The sequence below is a fragment of the Balaenoptera physalus genome (assembly GCF_965194825.1).
Source record: "Balaenoptera physalus genome assembly, chromosome: 7".
Lineage (NCBI taxonomy): Eukaryota > Metazoa > Chordata > Mammalia > Artiodactyla > Balaenopteridae > Balaenoptera > Balaenoptera physalus.
The window spans coordinates 61,926,359-61,949,195 of record NC_138886.1 but is presented as its reverse complement, the minus strand read 5'-3'; the positions used below and the strand labels follow the sequence as shown (position 1 = coordinate 61,949,195).

The following is a 22,837-nucleotide window of genomic DNA, read 5'->3' as shown; positions in this document are numbered from 1 at the left end:
GTAATCTTTTCCAAAATGGTTTTCTTTTATACTCTATATTCTCTTTTTTTTCTGGACTACTTCTTAGAATATTCAACCTTTCCATATTACATCCAGATATTTTACTACTTTTATAATTTTGTCTTTCTGTACAATGTTACAAGTGCCTTCCTTTGTTCTCTATGTAATTTACTGATGTTCTCTCCTCAACTGAATCCAGTCTAAAGTTCTAGTTAATTATTTGTTGTGTATTTTATTCCCACATTAAAAAAATTTTTCCAGCTATTAACAATTTGCCTTATTTTACCTATTTGCATACTCCAAGTATACACACGTACATATACACACACATATGTATTTAATTTTGTGTATTAACCTTACATGCTACAATCTTGCTATAATAACTTACTAATTACAGGAATTTCTTTGCTGATTCTTTTGGATATTCTACATAAACAATCGTGTGATCTGTGAACATAGTTTTATTTTTTCCTTGTTAATCTCTATACCTTTTATTTCCCCTTGTCATATTGCATTAGCTAAGGCTTCCAGGATGATGTTCAAAAACAATAGTGACAGAAAGACTTTCCTTGCCTGTTCCTGATCTGATTAGGAAAGATTTGAGCTTATCATCATTAACTATGATATTAGAACTGTAAGATTTTTGTAAATATTCTTTATCATTAGAGAGTGTTTCCCTGAGCTCCTGGTTTACTGAGAATGTTTATTAGGAATGTGTGTTGGATTTTTGTCAAATGCTATTCTGTAACTTTTGGTGTGATCATGTGTTTTTTTTCTTCTTTAGCCTATTAATATGATTGGTTACATTAATTTTTGAATGTTGAGCTAGTCTTGCATACCTGGGGGAAATCCCAGCTAATCATGGTGTATACTTCTGTTGATACATTGTTGAATTTGATTTGCTAATATTTTGTTGGGGATTTTTTGCAACTGTTTTCATGAGATATTGTTTGTATTGAGTTTTGTTTTTATAATATGTTTATTCATCCCTATTGTTGCATATTGCAGAATGTCGTTCCTTTTAAGTTTGAATAATATTTCATTATGTGTACATATAACACATTTTCTTTTTACATTCATCTACTGGTAGACATTCAGGTTTTTGGCTATTATGAATAGTGCTGCAGTGAACATAGAATCGCTAATATCTCTTTCAGATCCTGATTTCATATATTATATTTTGGATAAATATCCAAATGTGGGATTGCTGGATCATGTGGTGGGTCCTTTTTTTTTTTTTTTTTTTTGAGGAACTTTCTTACTGCTTTCTATAGCAGATGCACCATTTTACATTCCCACCAACAGTGTATAAATGTTCCAATTTCTTCACATCCTGCCAACATTTTTTTTTCATTAATTGCCATCCTGAAAGGTGTGAGGTGGTATATCATTGTGGTTTAGATGTGCATTTCCTTGATGATTAGTGACGTTGAGCATGTTTTCATATTCCTGTTGGCCATTTGTATGTCTTCTTTGGAGAAATGTCTACTCAAGTCCACAGCCCATTTTTAAACGTTGTTTGTTTTGCTATGGAGTTGTAGCACTTCCCTATATATTTTGGAAATAGATCCCTTATCAAATATATGGTTTTCAAGTATTTTCTCTCATTCTGCAGGTTGTCTTTCACTCTTGATTATTTCTTTTGCTGTGCAGAATTTTTTATTGTTTGACATAGTCCTACTTGTCTATTTTTGCTTTTGGTGCCAGTGCTTATGGTGTCATATCTATCAAAGTACTGTCAAGATCAATATCAAGGAGATTTTTCCCTTCATTCTCAGGAGTCTTACAGTTTCAGGTCTTACATTTAAGTCTTTAATCCATTTTGAGTTGTTTCTTTGTGTATAGTAAAAAATCAGTCCAATTTCATAATTTTGCATGTTCCTATCCAGTTCCCAGCACCATTTATTGAAAAGACTGCCCTTTGCCCACTGTGTATTTTTGGTACCCTTGATGAACAGTTGACTGTATATGTAAGTAATTATTTCTGGGCTCTCTGTTCTGTTCCTTTGGTCTACATGTCTGTCTTTATGCTGGTACCACACTATTTTAAGTACTATGGCTTTGCAATATATTTTGAAATTAGGATGTGTGATGCCTCCAGCTTCCGTCTTCTCTCTCAGATTGATTTGACTACTTAGGGGTCTTTTGTGATTCCATCTGAATTTTAGAATTGCTTTTTTTCTATTTCTGCAAAAAAGACATTGAGATTTTGATAGGAATTTCATTGAACATGTAGACTGCTTTGGATAGTATGAACATTTTAATAATATTATGTCTTCCAATCCATGAATACATGATGTATTTTCATTGTTTGTGTCTTCCTTAATTTTTTTCATTAATATTTTGTACTTTTCAATATAGAAGTCTTTCACCTCCTTAGTTAAGTTTATTCCTGAGTATTTTATTCTTTTTTGATGCAATTTTAAATGGGATTGTTTTCCTAATTTCGTTTTTGGATAGTTTCATGTTAGTGTATAAAAACATAGCTGATTTTTGTTTGTTCGTTTTGTATCCTACCATTGTAATGAATAAGTTTATTCTGATATTTTAATTTTTTGTGAAATCTTCAAGGTTTTCTATATATAAGATCAGGTCATCTGCAAACAGGGACAATTAAGATTATTGTGTAACAAAAATTGGTCCATTTGGCTAACTTTGAGAGAGAATAGCAATTGAACCCTTGGGAGAAGCATGGAGATGACTCTTGTGAAGAAGGAGAGTGATACAATGGTAGCTGGAGAGAGAGATGAAGTCACACTTTAAAATAAATCATGGGTTAAAGAAATCTCAAGAGAAATTAAAAGTATTTTGATCTAAATAAAAATTAAACTGATCCAAATTTGTGAAACATAGTGAAAACTGTACATGGGGGAAACTTAGAGCATTGAATGTATGTGTAAGAAAAGAAGAAAAATTCAATAAGAGCACTTTAAACACAAAGCAAGCAGAAGGAAAATAAATAAAAACAGAGCAGAAATCAATAAAATTTAAAATGAAAAAAATAGAGAAAAGTGAAAAAGCCAGTTTTTTAAAAGATCAATAAAATTAATAAATTTCCACTTTGGCTAACTAAGAAATAATAGAAAACACAGATTACCAATATCAGAAATAAAAGTTAGGTCATCATTACTGACTTGTGGATATTAAAGGATAACAAAGAAATATTATGAGCACATCTATGCCCATAAATTTGATAACTTATATAAAGTGGATCAATTTCTTGAAAGATACAAACTACCAAAATTTATGCAAGGAGAATAGATAACTTGGATGTGCTTATATATATTTAAAACTTGAATCGTTAATTAATAACAGTTCACAAAAGAAAACACCAAGTCTAAATAATTTTATTGGAAGGAAATAAAATATTTTCTTATGTTTCAAAGATTTTATTAATTCATTAATTAATGAGGTAACTAGTAGATGTTACAACCAGTTCATAGGAGAATTTTAAAAACATACATATTAACGTCTTTCAGGAAGGCTGAAATGATTTACAAAACAGTGATAAATATCCTTAGGGTAATTTTTTGTGTGTCTCCACCAGACACAATTTGTATTTTTATGGACAAGAAACACTTTATTCCTATTTGTGTTCTACAGATTTCAGAGATTTAAAATGGCTCAAAGTCAATGAAAGGCAGAGATAACTTGGAAGGGTATACTCAATGGGACAGTAATCATTTTTGCCCAATTCAGTGTCTTCACAAGTTTTCTGACACCTGCTACCAATGAATGGGGTAAGAGCTCTTTAAAAAAGCTAAAATTAGTTATAAAATATAAAGTTATATTTTCTTCATATATTTTAGAAGTAATATATACATTTTGCAATCTTAATGAAGTCACCTTCCAAGGCTACTACTAACGTCTAACATTAACATCCATCTGAACAGTCCCGCATTAATGCACTGCAGAACTGAATGTGATTCACTTCACCCAGATCTCCCAGAACCTGAAGCATTAATGTGCAGAGGCCCTCCTGCCAGTACTGCCAGGATCCTAACTCTGATGAAGTGAGTAGAATAGTTCTACCCAACTTAAGTTCCAATCTCATTTATATGAGGAGACACAAAACCATAGCTCCTCAGGTTTACAACATCTTGGAGAATGGCCCTTTTGTTTAAATTGCATTGCCTTCTCCCTAGGATTCAAATTTAAGACCTGTAGGATCCGGTTCAGTGGTCATATGAGTGACAGGGAATGGAAAAGAGATACAGATTTTTTGACACTCTTGAAAGCCTCCTGTTTGTGATATTATTCTATCCATTCATCTACCCATTCATTCAGCCTTCTAATCACTAATACTAGGGTAATTTTAGTATTAAAGCTGTCATAGGGAGAAGCTTATCACAAATTAGCAGAAGGTTCCCAAATCCTATCATCTGATACCTTTCCAGGGAGGTCTGTCTACTGATCCAGGGTATCAGCATGCTATCTTATAGAGGTAGCAGGGTTCTGGAGTGAAGGAAACTCAACTTGCTAGTTCTCGTTCTCTTCAGGCACATTATCCTTTGTAAAATAAGGGGATTGATTACACAACTTTATGAGATTATTGTGATAATTAGGGATGTACTTGACAAATAATATTCAATCGCTGAATGCAAATTCCTTTACTGCCCCGTATCATCAGGGTAGGTCTCCTATTCAGTTCAAGTGCTGGTAATACGTAACTCTCTCCCTCACACTTACATTCTTATTTTATTTCCAATAAGTTATTCATGAAAATTTTATGCCCCAGTTCATTTTGATAGATGTACTAGAATAATATCCTTTATCTTAGTATAATTATTATGATTAATTTGTTATAGTAAGTATAATTATAATAATGTTATAATCACTGTTAACCTTTTTATAACTGAACTCTTTGGACTATAGTTAATTTTTCTCTACTTTTTGTGTGCACTCATCATTAATAATTTCCTCTATTCCTATAGTATTATTTTTTGAGATATCTGTACCAATCATTTAAGAAATAATTTCTACACAATCTCTGCCAGATATTAGGAGCAAAGGAAATACTTGCTAATGCAACCTTTGAAGCCATCATTGTCCTAAACAAAATCAGATGTACACTACAAGAAAGGAAAACTGCATACCAATATATCTCATGAACATAGATTCGAATGTTCTTAACAAAATATTAACAAGTTGAATCCAAAAGTGTACATTTTAAAATACATATTAATTTACCCACACTCCAAATCATTGCTTGTCTCAAAATCATTCTTATTTTTCCCTAAAGGTAAACATGTTTACCTAAAATAATGTTATGAGGGTGAGGAAAACAACAAAGATGACAAAATAAAAATTAAATATTTCCTCACTTGTGGGTAAGTTTAAAATACCTAATTTTTCTAAGAGTTTTTAAAGCAATTCAGTAAATTTATTTGCCACTAGAATAAAGGTAAAATAATTACTGCTGTTCTATTTGGTTCCATGATAATTCGTTTGAAAAAAACCCATGAACATAAATTATTAAGAAACATGACTTAGGGATCAAAACATCTAAAAATCCTGTTAAACCTTTGAATTAAATGATGTGTTTAGAAATTGATAAAAACACTTTTGCATATACTGAATAAAGGAAATTTTAGTTACCATTATCTTCACAGGAGGTTATCAGGAGCATTTTGCTCTAAGGATACTGATGTTTATTAAGCATCTATATAGGCCTCAGGAGATACATTTATAACCATTATAACTTACTCTCCCCACCAAGCCAATTATAATATCTCAAATGCAACAGAAGAGGAAATAGTCCAATGTGGACTGAGTATATGTCATAAAGTCACACAACTAAGCATAAGGTAGTAATGATAACTTAGAAATAATAGCATCAAATGAGAGTTTGGTTCCATCTAATAATGGAGATTTGGAGATAACATTCAATGTCGAGGAATTATGACATACAGTTTCTTCTGAATTAAAGTTTTTTTGATTTGGAATGTTTTCAAATGCAAGCAACAGAATATTTGGCTCATGGTTGCTTAAGCAAATAGCATCTTCCCTCTCCTCTCTCTCTCTCTCTCTCTCTCTCTCTCTCTCTCATTGGCACATGCATGCATGCATGCACGCACATGTGCGCACACACACACACAAAGAGAAGGAGGGCAGTCCAGGGCAACTGAAGACGTTTAACAATATTCTGTGGAAATGGGCTCCTATTTTTCCATTCTACCATCCTTATGTGGAATCATTTTGCTCTTGGCCCCTCGGTCCTACAATATATTAGACGTTATATTTATGTTCAAGGAAGGGAGTGGGTGCAAGGGCAATGAAGCCCAGGTTGGGCCTGCTTAGTCTATTTTTGTTTTGTTTTGTTTTATTTTGTTTTGTTTTAGTAAGGAAAGCAAAATCTGAGAAGCTTTACTAAGCATTAACACCTGCTACTTCTTTTTTCTTTTTCTTCTTTTTTTTCCACTTTTATTGAGATATAATTGGCATACAGCACCGTATGAGTTTAAGGTGATCAGCATAATGATTTGACTTACATACACCATGAAATGATTATGATAATGATATTTGTGGTCTTTTTTGATGATAGTCATCTGACAGGTGTGAGGTGGTATCTCATTGTTGTTTTAATTTGCATTTTTCTGATGATTAACAACGTTGAGCATCTTTTCATATGTTTGTTGGTGATCTGTATGTCTTCTCTGGAAAAATGTCTACTCACATACTCTGCCCATTTTTAGTCAGGTTGTTTGTTTTATTTATGTTGAGCTGTGTAAGTTCTTTGTACATTTTGCATTTGAACCCCTTATCAGATATATCATTTACAAATATATTCTTTCATTTAGTAGGTGGCATTTTTATTTTGTTGATGATTTCCTTCAGTGTGCAAGCAATTTTTTTAGTTTGATATGGTCCCATTTGTTTATTTTTGCTTTTGTTTCCTTTGCCTGAGAAGACATATCCAAAAACATATTACTAAGACTCATGTCAAATAACTTACTGCCTAAGTTTTCTTCTAGAAGTTTTATGGTTTCAGATCTTATATTAAAGTCTTTAATGTACTTTGAATTTATTTTCATGCATGGTGTGAGAGAGTAGTCTAGTTTGATTCTTTTACATGGAGCTGTCCAGTTTTCCCAATACCATTTATTGAAGAGGTTATCTTAGCCTCATTGTATATTTTGGTTCCTTTGTCATAGATTAATTGCCCATATGAGTGTGAGTTTATTACTGGGCTGTTTGGTTCCATTGATCTATGTGTCTGTTTTTGTTCCAATATCATACTGTTTTGATTACTGTAGCTTTGTAGTGTAGTTTGAAATCAGAAAGTGAGATAACAACTTTGTTCTTCTTTCTCAAGATGGTTTTGGCTATTGGGTTTTTTGTGTTTCCATATTTTAGAATTATTTGTTCTATTTCTGTAAAAAATACCATTGGTATTTTGATAGGAATTGCATTGAATCTGTAGATTGCTTTGGGTTGTATGGTCATTTGAACAATACAAATTCTTCTAATACATGAACACGGTAAACTTTCCATCTGTTTGTGTCATCTTCACTGTCTTTCATCAGTGTCTTATAGTTTTCTTAGTACAGGTATTTTATATCCTTAGTTAGATTTATTCCTGGGTACTTTATTCTTTCAGATGAGATTGTAAAGAGAATCGTTTTCTTAATTTTTCTTTCTGACAGTTACTTGTTAGTGTTTAGAAATACAACAGATTTCTGTATATTGATTTTGTATTCTGCAACTTTACCAAATTCAGTGATGAGCTCTAGTAGTTTTCTAGAGCTAGCTTTTCCTAGTTTTCTAGGTTGCATCTTTAGAATTTTCTATGTTTAGTATCATGTCAACTACAAGCAGTTTTCTTTCTAATTTGGATTTCTTTTATTTCTTTTTCTTCTGGTTGCTGTGGCTAGGGCTTCCAATACCATGTTGAAGAGAAGTGGTGAGAGGGGTCATCCTTGTCATGTTCCTTATCTTAGACGAAATAATTCATCTTTTCACCAATGGCTAAGATTTTTATCTGTGGAGTTGCCGTATATGGCCTTTATTTTCTTAAGGTGTATTTCCCCTATAACCACTTTTTTGAGAGTTTTTATCATGAATAGATGTTAAATTTTGCTGAAAGATTTTTCAGAATCTATTGAGATGATTTTTATTCCTCAGTTGTTAATGTGGTATATAGAATTTATAAATTTGCATATGTTTAAACATCCTTGCATCCCTGGGAGAAATCCCACTTGATCATGGCGTATGATCCTTTTAAGGTATTGTTGAATTTCATTTGCTAATAGTTTGTTGAGGATTTTTGCATCTATGTTTATCAGTAATATTGGTCTGTAATTTTCTTTTTTGTAACATTATTGTCTGATTTTTGTATCAGAATGATGCTGGTCTTGCAGAGTAAGTTCAGAAGAATTCCGTCCTCTGCAATTTTGGGGATTAGTTTGAGAAAGATAGGTGTTCACTCTTCTCTAAATGTTTGGTAGAATTCACTTCTAAAGCCATATGGTCCTGAACTTTTGTTAGTTGGGATTTTTTTTAATTACTGATGAAATTTCATTATTGGTAGTTGATCTGGTCATATTTTCTGTTTTTTCCTAGTTCAGCCTTGGGAGATTTTACATTTCTAGAAATTTGTCCATTTCTTCTAGGTTGTCCATTTTATTGGAGTATAATTGTTCATAGTAATCTCTTAAGATCCTTCATGTTTCTGTGGTGTTGATTGTAACTTCTTTTTCATTTCTGAATTTATTGATTTGGACAATCTTTCATTTTTTCTGGGTAAAGATTATCAATTCTGTTTATCTTTTCAAAGAATTGGCTCTTACTTTCATTGATCTTTTCTATTGTTCTTTTAGTCTCTATTTTATTTATTTCTGCCCTGATCTTTATAATTTCTTTTTTCTACTAAATTTAGGTTTTAGTTGTTCTTTTTCTAGTTCCCTTGAACTAGAAAACTAGTTCCAGGTTTTGAACTGGAACTTGAACTAGTTCCCAGGGGTAAGGTCTGGTTGTTTATTTGAGATTTTTCTTGTTTCTTGAGGTAAGCTTGTATCACTATAAACTTCCATCTTAAAACTGCTTTTGCTGCATCCCACAGATTTTTGAATTGATGTCTTTGTTTTCATTTGTCTCATGTATTTTTTTATTTCTTCTTTGATTTCTTCAATGATTTATTGTTTGTTTAGTAGTATATTGTTTAGCCTCTACATGTTTGTGTTTTTTTGCTTTTTTTTCTTGTAGTTGATTTCTAGTCTCATAATATTGTGGTTGGAAAAGATGCTTGATATTATTTCAGTTTCCTTATATTTACTGAGACTCGTTTTTCAGCCTAGCATGTGAGATATCCTAGAGAATGTCCCATGTGAGCTTGAAAAGAATATGTATTCTGCTGCTTTTGGTTGAATGTTCTATTTACATCTATTAAGTCCAATTGATCTAATGAGTCATCTGAGGTCAGTGTTTTATTACTGATGATTTGTCCATTGATATACTTGGGATGTTAAGGTTCCCTACTATTATTGTATTACTGTCAATTTCTCACTTTATGTCTATTAATATTTGTGTTTTACTTAGGTGCTCCTATGTTGGGTGCATTATGTTTACAATTGTTATATCTTCTTCTTGGATTGATCCCTTGATCATTACATAATGTCCTTCTTTGTCTCCTGTTACAGTCTTTGTTTTGAAGTCTGTTATGTTTGATATATGTATTACTACCCCTGCTTTCCTTTCATTTCCATTTGCATGGAATACCTTTTACCATTCCCTCACTTTCAGTCTCTGTGTGTCTTTAGATCTGAAGTGAGTCTATTGTAGTCAGCATATACATGGGTCTTGTTTTTGTATCCATTCAGCCACTCTGTGTCTTTTGATTGGAGCATTTAGTCAATTTACTTTTAAAGCAATTAATGCTAGGTATGTACTTATTGCCATTTTGTTAATTGCTTTTGGATTGTTTATGTAGTTCTTTTTATTCCTTTCTTCTTTTGTTCTTCTTCCCTTGTGATTTGATAATTATCTTTAGTATTTTGTTTGGATTCCTTTCTCTTTTGTGTGTGTGTATCTATTATGGATTTTTCGTTTGTGGTTGCCATGCAAATTTATATAGAGCAGTATGTGTGTGTGTGTGTGTGTGTGTGTGTATGATTATTTTAAGTGGCTCATGTCTTAAGTTCAAATGCATTGTAACAACTCTGAATCTACTCCCCTCCCATGTTTACTGTTTTTGACATTTTATTTTACAGCTTTTTGTTTTGTGTATACCTTAACTACTTATTGCAGATATAGATGACTTTACTACATTTTTCTTTTAACCTCCCTACTAGCTCTTTACATGCTTGATTTACTACTTTTGCTGTATATTTGCCTTTAACAATGAGCTTTTTTCTTTCATAATTTTAATTTTTCTAGTTGTGGCCTTTCTTTGATTAGAGAAGTCCCTTTAACATTTCTTGTAAACCTTATTTCCTGGTGTTAAACTCTTAGCTTTTGCTTGTCTGTAAAACTTTTGATCTCTCAATCAAATCTGAATGAAAACCATGCTCTGTAGCATGTTCTTAGTTGTAGGGTTTTCCTTTTCATCACTTTAAATATATTGTACCACTGCCTTCTGGCCTGCAGAGTTTCTGCTGAAAATCAGTAGATAGCCTTATTGGAATTCCCTTGTACATAACTTGTTGCTTTTCTGTTGCTGGTTTTAGTAGTTTATCTTATTTTTTTTGTCATTTATTTACAATGTGTCTTGGTGTGGTCCTCTCATGATTGATCATGTTTGGTACTCTCTATAATTCTGGGACCTGGATGTCTGTTTCCTTTCCCAGGTAAGAGAAGTTTTCATTCATTATGTTTTCAAGTATGTTCTCTGCTCCTTTTTCTCTTCTTTGCCTTCTGGGACCCCTATAATGTAAATATTAATAGCTTGATGTTGTCCCAGAGGTCTCTTAAACTGTCCTTATTTCTTTTTATTCTTTTTTTTTTTTTCCTGTTTAGCGTCAGGGATTTCCACTACTTTGTCTCCCAGGTTGCTGATTTGTCCCTCTATATCATCTAATCTGATGTTGATTCCTTCTAGAGTATTTTTTCTTTCAGTTATTGTATTCTTCATTTCACTTTGGTTCTTTTTTATATCTTCTAATTCTTTGTTAAAAACATGTAACTTCTCATTCTGTTCATCCAATCTTCTCCTAGGTTCTTTAAGTATCTTTATAATCATTACCTTGAAATCTTATTAGGTAGATAGCTTATCTTCTCTTATCTTAGTTCTTTTTCTGGGGTTTTATCTTGCTTCTTCATTTGGAAAATATTCCTCTGTCACTTCATTTTGCCTGATTTGCTGTGTTTATTTCTATGTATTTGGAGGTTTGTTTGTGATTCCTGATCTTGAAGAAGTGGCTTTTTGTAGAAGAAATCATATGCATCCCAGCAGTGAACTCCCCTTTTGTCACCAGAGCTATGTGCTCTAGCTGTGCACCCTCTGTGGGCTGTGTGGGTCCTTCTCTTGTGGGAGTCTGAGTACTGTGGGTGGTCTGGTATGTGTGACAGGCCCCCAGTCTGTTTGGTTGCCAAGTCCTGCCTTGTGCTGAGGCTGCTGGTACACAAGACCAATTCATGAGGTAAGTCACTGCAGAGTCCCGAGGGTCACAGGTCTATTGCTGGTCCACTGGTGGGCAGAGCTGAGTCCTGGGATCAATAGTTGCAAGGCTGGATTATCTGGATCTAGTGTCAGCCTGCTGGTGTGTGAGGCCAGTTCCTGAAATGGCTGTCTATGCAGTCTATGGGGCTCAAATCTGGTGTTGGTCACTGTTGAGTGGGGCTGGATCCTGGGGCAGCTGACTGAGGGATCCAAGGTGTCTTGAAGCTGGTGTTGGCTTCCTGGTGGGTGGAATTGGGACCTGGCAGGGGGGTTCCAGGGCTGGTGTTGGCCTGCTGATGGGTAGGGCCAGAGCTCAGGGGATTCCTGGGCTAGTGCTGGCCTGCAGGTAGGTGGACTGGGTGCTAACATGGCAGGCTGCAGTGCTGTGGTGGTCCTGGAAATGGTGTCTACTTGCTGGTGGATGGGGCTGTGAATCAGGTGATCCTGTGGCTGGTACCTGCCCACTGGTGATGAAACTGGGTCCTATCACTCGTGCTGGCCCACTGGTGGGTGTAGCTAAGTCCTGTGGTCTCTGGCTGCAGGGCCCAGGGTGACCCAGAGCTGGTGTTGGCTCTTTGGTGGGTGGACCAAGGCCCATGGAGCCCTGGGCCTTATGCTTGCCAACTGGTGGGCAGAGCTGGGTCCCAGGGTCTCTGGTGCAGGGCCCTGGGGGTTCTGGAGCTAGTGCCCATGCACTGGTATATAGGACCATGTCCTAGGTCCTGTGATGGATGGGGCTAGTTCTTGTGGCCACTGTGGGCTCAGGCAGTCTTAAGACAACTGGCCTGCTGATGGGTGGGACTGTTTCCCCATCCACTAGTTGCTTGGTCTGAGGTATCCCAGTAATGGTTCTGACAGGTTGGTGGGTAGGGCTGCATTCCAGCACTAATAAACTAGAGGGAGAATTCCAAAATGGTGTTTGCCAGCAATAGTATCCTCTTAGGAGAACAAGCTCCAAAAAATGGCTGCCACCAATGTCTGTGTCCCCAGGGTGAGCTCTAGTTGCCTCTCGCCTCTCTGGGTGTCTCCCCAGAATCAGCACGTGGGTCTGACCCAGGCTCCTTTCAAGTCATTACTTATGTCCTTGGTCCTGGAGCATATGAGATTTTGTATGTGTCCTTTAAGAGTAGAGTTTCTTTTCCCCACAGCCCTCTGTATCTCCCCAAAATAATCCCTGCTAGCCTTCATAGCCACATGTTCTGGGGGGATTGTCTTCCTGGTACAGGACCCCTGGGCTGGGGAGCACGATGTGGGCCTGTTGCTCCTCGTGCCTTGGAGAGAACTTCTGCAATTTAAATTATCTTCCTGTTTGCAGGTTGCCCACCCAGGTATGTGAGACTTGACTCTACTGCATCTCTGCCCCTCCTACCTGCTTCATGATGGTTCCTTCTTTATATATTTAGATGCAGATTTTTCTAGTTCTCTGGTCTTTCTCATCAATATTTCCTCTGTAAATAGCTGTAATTTTGGTGTGCCCATGGGAGGAGGTGAACTCAGGGTCTTCCTACTCCACCATCTTGGCCACTCTCACCTGCTACTTCTTAATACATGAATATTTGGAGACAATTTTCCATGAGTCTCTTATGATTTTGCATGTTTGCAAAGGCACCAACAGTGTTTTGTTATATAAAATCGTTCAAAGGTATTTATGTGGGAAATAGCCTTGGGAAGTAGAATCTCCCAGCAGAGCAGAGGGCAAGTTTGTGTGTTGTCCAATAAAATCAATATAATATTGTATCTACTTCTGGGATAAAGGGCAGTCATATTTGATTGCAGCTTTTATAAAAGGTTGAGGTTTCCTAGGCTCAGAGTGCCTCTTCTGTAATGCAACCCACAGTGTGTTCTGGGTTCTCTTGACTATTACTGTATTGCCTGTAGGAGCTGACGCTTGCAGAATCTGTGAGAATGACTCTACCATGGCACCCTAGCAACCTTGCACATTTCTATGTAGACCACATAGGCAAGACTTGACTTCAACTTGACTAAGTCTTTGCAGAATGCCCTGTGATCCTCCTGGAACGTGAGATCATGATGTTTGTGAAGAGCTGTTAAAAGGCCATTTTCTACTTGCTTCCTATTTCCCCTGGGATACTGTCATGAGACATTTTTTCTTAGCCTTCCAGTTTCTGATGAGCTATGAGGCTGTCTGCCTTGCCTCCTTAGGGTACTGCTGCAGACTCTGAGACTGTTTAGCTACAGCATGACATCAGCTTCTCTGCAAAAGGAGTTCCCAACGCTCATGCTGTATAGTCATGTCATCTGTTTCCTTTTGTTTCAGTGCTATCCTAAGGGACAGATGACATAGACACAGGCACCTTTACTTCTCTTTCTTTTTGCTGCCTATATATGTGATGAACAGTCATAATTTTAAAAGAGCTTTCCCTTTCGTTATTGGTCAAGTTTTACAGACTTGCATTGGTAAAGAATCAGTACAAGAACATGATACTCTGGCTACTGCTATTTTGTGAATAATAATTGTCCTTTTTCTTTGATCCAGAAGATTTGTGTCTTCTACCAGCATCCAATAAACTGTGACAGGCACATTTGTTAGTTTGCAAATAGTGTAAAATATCAGATCTTTCAGAGTTCTTGACAATGATATTGACTAGAATTGTGTCATATATATAACCCCAGCTGGATGATGGCTGGGAAGAAATGATTGTATACATAGCTTGAGTTCCCACCCAACAACATCTACCATATAAAGCTAAACTCCTAAAAATATAACAGAAGATATCAATATAAAGGCCTAATTTTAACTAGTTGCATACTTAAGACATAGAGTAAAATTCATAACTCATCATAGTCTCCTTAGCCAACCTACTCCTATAGTTTACTTATCTCTTTGCTTGAAGCCTTTCTTTTAAATAAAGAAACCCTTCTTAACCTACATAAATAATTGACTGTTTTCAATGAACAGAATCTAGAGGGGATCAGGAAATATGTCTCAGAGCATTTAAAAACACTTTGGGTTCTTTCCTCTATACTTAGGAAGTCATTATCAGTTGAAGTCAGGAGCACTTAAACTGTTTTGAGGTTTTAAAATACAGATGTTAAAAAAAAATTATTAGTTTACAAAACGATCCTTTTAGGAGTTGAATGTTCTTCAGTGCTAATTATAACTTTTAATGATTGTAAAGTGCCCTGGGAGACTTTAATGAAGATTGCAAGACTACATTTCTACTATAAATTTTCTTTTCCCATACACAGAGTAAGGATAAAGAAAATGTGTTTGAACACCCAAAGGACAGAGCTAATTGCATAAAGTTCACTAAATGTTAACAGTTTCCTAGTGACCCAGGAGTCTTGTAAGGGAATCACAAACACATGTTCTGAGAAATCTTTGTCAGAATTAGTTCTCTGGAGTTTAAAAAAAAATGGGCTGAGAAAAATTGAAACAATGATATCGCTTGCTTAGCCTATAATAGATGTTACTTAAGTCAAAAGTACTGGGGAAAGACACTATAATCTGTGATTCTATTAAGGTAACTTCCTGCTTGTTTCTAACTGACTTGCTGAAAACTGTGTGGTTTGCCAACAATATACTTCTAAATTAAAATTGTTCACAAAACCTCAAAAGCCAGGGTCATTGGCATTGTAAGTTATAAGTTATATAATTAGTAGTCAAAGTACTCTTCCCTGAAAACATTATTTTTGGATTTAAAATACTTTATCTGAATTGCTTCATACAATGCTTCATTTGCACTCAATCATTTAACATTTCTTTCTCCAATTCTTTGCTCTCTTGTGTTTGCTGCAGTTCAAGAGGCTAAGTGGTGCCATTTCTCTTAATTCTTGTTGGATGTGAGCATCATGTTACAGATAGAAGAATAAAGTGTTCTTCCCTTTGGAACTAGAGCAAGGCCCTTTACAAGGTAAGTTATCTCTTTTACAGAATTAAATGGCTTATCAAATTAGGTAATTTATCTCTAAAACTGATCACTTCAAGTAAGTAATGTTTATCTCCTGCTTTATTTCACCATTGATACTTAAGATTACAGATGGGGTTTCAATTTTTTAAAATATCCTTAGGATATCCCAAAGAAGTTTCTGTGGGATAGAAACTTTAATTTTAAATCTATAAAATTATATTGGTGTTTTTGGAGGAAAGGAGAATACCATTTACGGATGTGTCAAATGGGTGTAAAGAAAAATGTCTTCCATATTCAAATATTAATCCATCTGTGAATCCTCACAGAAATTAAAGTCCAGACTGAACATGATCACTAATTCCCAAAAAAACAAAGTGATTTTATCACTACAAGTGCTCTTGGCCTTGTTCTTGTAAGAGGTTTCAGGCATTTTGTCAATTTTCCAAATCAAACCAACAATCACAATACAATAATGGTCACAATTTAATGAAGACCTAATTGCCAGGAACTTCTCTAAAGCCCATCCCATACTCCTGGGCATATATCCAGATAAAACTATAATTCAAAAAGATACATGCACTGCAGTGTTCATAGCAGCACTATTTACAGTAGCCAAGACGTGGAAGCAACCTAAATGTCCATTGACAGATGAATGGATAAAGAACATGTGGTATATATACACAATGGAATACTACTCAGCCATAAAAAAGAATGAAATAATGCCATTTGCAGCAACATTGATAGACCTAGAGATTATCACACTAAGTGAAGTAAGTCAGACAGAGAAAGACAAATACCATATGATATTACTTATATGTGGACTCTAAAATATGACACAAACATACTTAATTACAAAACAGAAATAGACTCACAGACATAGAAAACAAACTTATGGTTACCAAAGGGGAAAGGGGGTAGGGTAAATTAGGAGTTTGGGATTAGCAGATACAACTCCTATATATAAAATAAATAAACAACAAGGACCCACTATATAGCACAGGGGACTGTATTCAGTATCCTGTAAAAAAAAAATAACCATAATGGAAAAGAATATGAAAAAGAATATATGTATACATGTATAACTGAATCACTTTGGTATACACCAGAAACTAACACAGCATTGTAAATCAGCTATACTTCAATGTAAAAAAAAAAAAAGACTCTAATAGTGGACTAGATTTCTGAATTGATCATTATATACAGATTGCACATTTCATTTTCTATAATTTCTACATTTATAGTAAAGTATGAAAATTGAGATTTTCTATACTTCAAGCAATTCATTTGCTACAATTAATTTCAAAAAAATCTAAAATAATGTCTGGAGAGCTCTTCATGGACTGCATAGGATAACTTTATCACTGAGTATGTGGTCTATGATAGGCAGATTTTCCATAAAAAATTCATCATTCCAATGTCATGAAAACCAGGAAGCAGGCATAATGATAGTTGTATGCTATTTAACTGCTCTATTTCTTTTTCATTTTCTTTTGGTTTTCTGAGAATAAGGGTGGAGAAACTGTGACTATTGATTAGTGGTAAATGTCGACATCCTATTATTAGACGATTGTATATAGAAAAGGTAGGCTTCCTTGAGAAATCGTGAACAAAGTCAAAAAATTATTATTCCAACTAAATGTAATTGATTCAAATTATTCTGTAATGATATATTTATAGACAATATTTACACAGATTAAGAAAACTATTTTATTCTTTCACTCCTCTTGAAATTCTGACATGATGATTTTATACCTTGCTTTAGTTAAAACTAAATTTTGTTTTCAAAATTTTTTCAAGCTTAACATACTGGCAAACCTATCAGTTTTTAGAAAATTCTATGGATAGTTGTAGAATGCAAGACTAAGAAATAAATCTATGAAATATAATTTTTATGATGGAAACTTTTGTTTTCTGAAAGCTTCTATTCACTACCTATTGTATCATATTTGATGATGATGAACACCTACGATTTCTAGAAAATGACATAAAAGGTACTCTTCCTTTTTCATTATATAAAGGGCATTCCTATAATTTTCCTTCTTTCTTATAGTTTTATTCCTTTACCTTCTTACCAACTCCAAAGGTGTTTTTTCATTTGCTTGTTTACTTGTTGGGTTTGTTGCTCTATGTGTTTGTGTTATTGTTTTTATCATTCCTCTCATTAACTTTATTCCACCTAAGTGTGCTACAAAGTCAAAACTAATTTTCTAGATTACATCCTAGAAAGCTGACAACATCCTTTTAGTCTTTTGTGGGTATTTTAGGTTTTTCACATGCATCAGAAAAGAGCATTTACATATACACCCTATTATATATAAAATAGATAACTAACAAGGACCTATTGGATAGCACGGGGAACTGTACTCAATATCTTGTAACCTATAAATGGAAGATAATGTAAAAAAAAGAATATACATATATATGTATAATTGAATCACTTTGCTGTATATCTAAAACTAACACAACATTGTAAATCAACTATATTTCAATAAAAATTAAAAAAATAATAATTTAAAAATACCTTTTTCTATGTAATATACACCATGTATCAGAGCATAAGTTGATGTATTTCTAGTTTTAAAGACTCCCTGGACTTCCCTGGCAGTGCAGTTGTTCAGACTCTGTGCTTCCAACGCAGGGGACATGGGTTCAATCTCTGGTGGGGGAACAAAGATCCCACATACCACGCTGTGCAGCCAAACTAAACAAAACAATACAAAAAGAGTCCCTTTTCCTCAGGAGTAGAATGAAATAAACAAAAGGAGGAATATAGAAACACAGCCCTATCATACTAAAATTATTAGAAGGAGACCTTCTTCTCTTTGTACTCAGAATCTAAAGGTAAAGAAAAAGAGCTTAACATTAACAGTGCTCTTCTGCATAGCTTTTTAATTTTTTTTTCTGGAATGGGCTGGACTTGATAGGCTAAAAATAAAGTATGACAATATTTCATTATTTTCAAATGTGTTCTCTCTGATTTTACTGTCCCTAGTCATAAACATATATCAGAAGGTATTTCTGTAATTAGAAGAAAATTGGGTTTACTTATTAAAACATCCAGTAGAGTCTAATAGATATTTTCTAAAAATTCAGTCTCGAATACCAGGCCAATAATTTGTCTTTCCTCAACTCAGTTCTTTCCTTTGGTTCAGGAATCATCAGTGGCAAAGGAAGAGTGGTCCACTCTGCAATATTCCCTTTCCGCCCCCTTTTCCCTTCTTATTATTCTAGGGTCTTGGCTGTGAGAGGACAGAAGGAAAGGTGCTAAGGTTATTTTATTTGCCTGTTGCTGTATTAATTATCTCTTTGGATGATATTTTCTGGCCATGTGCCTGCTGTTGTTGCAGACACTCATGTGGTTGCTTCACTGCATTTATGTTTACTTTTCAACCCTCTACAGTGACATACTGCCCTATCCTCTGACTTGGGACATGACCTCCCCCATTGTGATCTGTGACAGCACCCTCCCTCTCGCTGTATGTTCTGTGGTCTGCCACACAGAATTTCTTACTTCTGAAGTTCCTCCACCCTGGTAACCCCTCCTAGGTTGGGTCCCTTCATAATGACTCAAGCCTTCCATTTCCATGGACTTCACTTAGTCCATAGAATGCTACACATCCTAGTTCCGCTAAATGGTGAAAGTACAATTTTCCAAATGACAATCAGTCTCTTTATCCCATGTTTGCAAACTGTTGCAGCTTGCATTTAGTCTTTATATTTTTCACTTAAGAAACAGAACCAGCAGCTGTGCTCACACAATTCCCAATTTCCAGGGTACAAATAACCCTCTGTACTCAAAAGTCTCTCACTCTATGTGATGGGTCGAATAATGACCCCCCCCCAAAGATATCTATGCCCTAATTTTCAGACCTTGGAAATGTGTTAAATTATGTGGCAGAAAGGACTTTGCATATGTGATTTTATTAAGTATCTTGAAATGGATAGATTATCCTGGATTTTCCAGGTAGGCCCAGTATAATCTCCAAGGTCCATGTAACAGGGAAGCAGAAGGGTAGAGAAGGAAATGAGATGCAGGAAGCAGTGGTTGGAGTGATGTGGACAAGGAATGCCAGCAGCCTATAAAAATTAAAAAAGGCAAAGATATTTCCCCCTATAGCCTGCAGAAGGAATGAAGCTCGAGAGATACCTTGATTTTAACCCTATAAGACCCATTTCAGATTTCTGACTTCCAGAACAAAACAATAGTAAATTTGTGTAGCTTTAAACCACTAGTTTCTAATCTGTTTCAGCAACAATCAAAAACAAATACACCAAACTATATTCAAGAAGCTATATGAAGATGGTTCTCTAGTTTCTGCAGCCCAAAAATTCTGTAACTCAAGGCTGAAAGTCCTGGCTTTCCTTCTTGAAAACAATATATATATATATATACCCATAATTTGGGGAGTAGAGGAGAAAAGTCAAAACACTCTCATAAAATTTATCAATGAATCTCCTTCTGAATTTCTGGTCTTCTCTTAAGTTTGATGGAGTGATAAAGATTAAGTTTCCAATTTCATCTGTTCTCTCCCTTGGTGATTCTGGCATAGATGTGTATTACACTTCTCAGTAATCTTAGGGTGTGTGTAAATCAGATTCCCAGCAGCAAATAAATGGCACATTCAATATTTTTCATAAAGAGTTTAATAACAGGACAACTGACAAATGTGTAGAAAGAGTAAAGAAAATCATAAAAGATGGTGCAGAACCCTAAGGCTCTGACAACCTTAACAAATGAAGAGGAAGAATTTATCAGAAACTACAGAAGAAAGTTAATGAGAGGCTGCCTTGAGAGGGGATGTGACCTTCCCTTGAAGTTGCAGTCATACCAAAGTGACCCACACACCTTCCTCTCTTATACTTTCCATATCTGCCAGAGTCCCCCATTGGCTAAAACCAAACAGGAGCCAGAGGGCAAAAGAATCCAGTGATTTTCATATGGTGTAGAGAGAGGAATGGAGAAAGATGGAGAAAATTGGAGAGCAGATCTTGATGAGCAAATGAGAGACATCTCACACAGAAACCTTGTAAACATGTTTTCCAAGCTTTAGGCCTTCATCCAAAATTCTGGAGAATAGGAAAAACATGGTTCGACAACATGTAACAAATAATTACATGGAATAGGAAATGTAATAGTAGAAGTATAAATGAGTCACTAAGGACACACAGAGGGGAAATTAAACTCCATTTGGAGATGCAAGATAGGTCTTTTTAGATTAAAAACCATTTGTTATTTGCAGCGATTATTAAGGATACGCAGCTGTACTTCAAATGGGTCATAAGAAGGGGATCATTTTATAGAAGAAAGTTTCTATTAGACCTCATGACTAAAACAGAAAACTAAAGTATAAGATGCCTTGACATTTTTATTTCATTCCTGACATTTCTGGCTCCAAATAAAATTGTAGTTTTTTAATCCTTCTAAAGAGGAGAGTCTGACTCCACTTTTGACACTTGAATGCTGACCACTTTTAGACCCCACTCTTCTCTCTTCCCCTCTTGCCCCACATGTGGACAAGCAAATAATGCCTGCTTGTGGCCTCCGTTACCCCTGATGAGAAAGTTCAAACCATGGGAACTGCAGCCCGCAAAACCTTCAGCCTGCTCCCCCTGCAAACCACAAGGGAAACCAAAGCCCTTCTGACCATTAAGCCATTTCCGACCAGCTTAAATGACTACGTTCTTCTCTTCAAAAAAATTTCCATATATAAGTAAAAAATCTTTTCTTATCCCGTTAGTGTATGTGTGGTGTCATCGTGTGGACACATTAATTATGGATGGAATAGAGGTTACTCTTGTGCTCTGGGGACAGCCTGCAAAACACAATAGTATAGAGAAGAATTGGCTTAAAACCTTATCTTTAAAAAGATAAGTGATACATTTTAATTAAATATATGCTTTAATTAAAGAAAATCACTAAATAACAATTGGTCCTTTATTCATCTATGAGATATGCAAGAGACTTAAACACATTCTTCAACCATTGTGCTGAGAATCAAAATTGTAATTCCATTTATTCATTCCATGTTTCCAATTACCAAATGCTTAATCAGCCTTGTATATCCGAGATCTTGCCCTCACACCTGGCTATTCCATCCACTTACTCCCCAGCCCTTCCTTGTTCTGATATGGTGTCAGAAATACCATCTTTTTATCTTCTTTTCAATGGAGTGGTTAATAATTCAACTTTCTTTGCTAAGGATACCTAAACTCCCTCTGCTAATTGCTCACTTGTTTTATGGTAAGGTCAGGTTCATTATAAAAGCAAATTTGATTCCTAAATGACATGCTGAAACGTGGGTAAAGAGTCAAGGAAGGGGTTAGATGTTTTTATGTATGTAGACCTCTGGTTAAAACTGACACGACCCCAGCTATTTTGACAGCTACGAACTCAATCACAATACTTTTCTGAGTGGGAGCAATCCTGGGCCATCTGCTTCCAACACTGACTTCTTTCCCAACCTCTAACCCTTACCATATCAGGTCCTCCTTCCATTTCCTTTTATGTTAGCTTATGCTAACTTCTATTGCTACAATGTTTACACTCTAGCAGTCTGAAAATTTGAGGGAAAATGATGCTTTGGACTTCTTGCACTAGTGCCATTGTAAAATGGTCACCTTGATTACTAAATTGCTTTTCAGACCTATGAAAGTCATCTATTCCTTTTCTCTTTCTTTATTTTTTCTCTGGGTTCTCATTTTTAACATAGGAACAGTAGCCTTACTTTATCTACGTCAGCAGACTCTTGCTTAGTTTCACTAGTCAATATTGTTACAGTGTTTTGAACCCTTTAAAGATTTTATAATGTTGGTGCTGATTTTTTATTTTATGTCCCACAAATGTACACAGTTCATGTTATTTTCACGGAAGATATCTCATGGTATTATAATTTAAATTACTGCAAGTTTTCCCATTTTTTTCCTATATTAGAGTATGACACTCAGTTCTCATCAATGACAAGTAATGAGACCAAAAATGTGAATTCATGTTAAATGATCATCCTGTTTAAGAGTACCAGAGAACATTTCACATAAATCCCATTATGCTATATATAGATCAAAGGTGTAAATAAGAAGATCAGGAAAATGTATTCCATGAAAGACAAAAGAAGACAATTATATAGTGAGGAAATTTAGCTCTACATCAGAAGCACAGAGGATATGAAGAAGAATATTTATGTAATAGGTGTTCAAATACACAAATATTTGTGAATAATGGAAAAAGCCTTTCTAGAATTTATGTTCAGTAGTATAAAATGTGGAATAAAAACTGAAACAATCTATTTGTTTATATTGAATTTAGTATAAGGGAAATTTTTTTTTTAAACCAATAAATCCTTATTTAAATAGTTCAAACAGCCATTCGCAG

The 22,837-nt window shown here is 35.0% G+C and overlaps 1 long non-coding RNA gene across 1 annotated transcript in view; it reads left to right on the top strand.

Moving 5' to 3' along the window:
- LOC309664998 overlaps window positions 1-22,837 on the top strand; it is a 475,535-nt gene that overhangs the window by 179,207 nt on the left and 273,491 nt on the right. Inside the window, exon 2 of the long non-coding RNA XR_014266138.1 lies at window positions 15,357-15,471. This is a non-coding gene — a long non-coding RNA (uncharacterized lncRNA). The remainder of the gene's footprint in view (window positions 1-15,356; window positions 15,472-22,837) is intronic.